General features: G+C 38.7%; 1 non-coding gene across 1 annotated transcript; it reads right to left on the bottom strand.

Moving 5' to 3' along the window:
* Positions 1-1,342: 1,342 nt before the first annotated feature.
* Positions 1,343-1,415, bottom strand: TRNAE-UUC (transfer RNA glutamic acid (anticodon UUC)). Its single transcript has one exon. It is a non-coding gene; the product is annotated as a tRNA-Glu (tRNA).
* Between the last annotated feature and the right edge of the window lie 556 nt (positions 1,416-1,971).

The following is a 1,971-nucleotide window of genomic DNA, read 5'->3' as shown; positions in this document are numbered from 1 at the left end:
TGAATCACTTTGCTATTTGCTATGTGTCACATCTGAAACATTGCAAATCAACTATACTTCAATTAAAAAAGAGAAAAGATATAACTACCAGTCAGATACGCTTTACACTACTATGTAAATTTTAGCACAGGCGTGTCATAATAATAAGCAATTCTTACTTATCACTATGTCTTATGAACTGTTCTGAGTTCTTTGTTTCATGCTTATTTATTTAATTCTTACAACCTGATGAGGGAAATACTATTTAATCCTTGTTTACAGATGAGGAACTGGCAGTGGTTGGGGAGGAATGGAGGATGTAAGAAACATCCAAAGTCCTGTGGTTGTTCCATTCATAACTTCACACTTATAACATAGAGATGCAATGTAAGCTGACCTGGATTCTTTTTTTTTAGCAATATTTGTTTATTTATTGAGATATTTATTTATTTGACTGTGTTGGGTCTTAAATGTGACACATAATAGGATCTTCATTGAGGCACACAGATTAAGTACACCAAACTTAAGTGTATCCACCAGGAAATTATCACCTGATCAAAATACAAAATATTTTCAACACCCCCCAAAAAGGAGTTCCTTTGTGCCCCTTCCTAGCCAAAGGCTCCCCAAAAGGTAACTGTTATTCTCTTATCATCATAGATCAGCTTTACCTGTTCTTGAACTTCACATAAAGAGAATCACTCGCAAGTATCAATCTGGGGCTTCTTACACTCAACATTATGTCCGAGAAAGCCAACCACGTTGTTGCATGTATCAGTAATTCATTCTTTTTTATTGCTGTATAGCATTCCATTTTGGGCTTCCCCAATGGTTCAGGCAGCAAAGAATTCACCTGCAATGCAAGAGACACAGATTTTATCCCTGGGTCAGGAAGATTCCCCAGAGTAGAAAATGGCAAGCCACTCGAGTATTCTTACCTAGAAAATGCCATGGACAGAGGAGCCTAGTGGGCTACAGTCCATGGGGTTGCAAAGGGTCAGACACAACTGAGCACACACGAGTATCCCAATTCTATTATATGAGTATTCTACCATTATTTATCCATTCTTCTATTGATGGACTTCTGGATTGTTTCCAGCTTTTGAAAGTGAAAGTGAAAGTCGCTCAGTTGTGTACGACTCTGCGACCCCATGGACTATACAGTCCATGGAATTCTCCAGGCCAGAACACTGGACTGGGTAGCCTTTCCCTTTTCTAGGGCATCTTCCCAACCCAAGGACTGAACCCAGGTCTCCCTCATTGCAGGCAGATTCTTTACCAGCTGAGCCACAGGGAAGCCCATTGTCACAATAGTTGCACAATTCTTTTTCTTGGCCATGTTTTGAAGCTTGTGGCATCTTAATTCCCTGATCAGGAATTGAACCCAGGTCCTTGGCAGTGAAAGTACCAAGCCCTAACCACTGGACCACCAGGGAATTCCCTTCCAGCTTTTAGTTCTTATGAATAAAACTGTTATGAATATCATTTTCCATGTCTTTAAAAAAAAAAGTGCTTTTATTTTTCTTGGGTGTATGCTTAAGAGTGGGATTGCTGGTTTGTAGAGTTGATACATAGTTAGAGTTGATAGATATTGCCAAACTGTTTTCTAAAATGGTTACATCAGCTTACACTCCCACTAGCAATGCAGGAGAGTTCCAGTTGCTCCACATCCTTGCCAACTCTTTGTCATTCAGGTAGGTGTGTAGTGGTATCTCACTGTGGTTTTAATTTGCATCTCCCTGTTAACTAAGAGTGTGAAGTGTCTTTTCACATCCTTGTTAGCCATTGGGATATTGTTTTTGCAAAATGCCTTTTAAAATCTTCCACTTATGTTTCTTAATTAGGTGGTTTGTCTTTTTCTCATTGAATTATAGAAGCTCTTAACACATATTTATTAGGATTCCTTTGTCAAATACATGTAATTTGAGAATAAATTCTCACAGCCTGTCTTCTCTTTTCACTCTCTTAATGGTGTCTTCTAACACCAAATCC

The sequence above is a fragment of the Muntiacus reevesi genome, chromosome 22, assembly GCF_963930625.1.
Source record: "Muntiacus reevesi chromosome 22, mMunRee1.1, whole genome shotgun sequence".
Lineage (NCBI taxonomy): Eukaryota > Metazoa > Chordata > Mammalia > Artiodactyla > Cervidae > Muntiacus > Muntiacus reevesi.
Note: the sequence above shows the minus strand (reverse complement) of the source record. Positions and strands in the feature narration are given on the sequence as shown.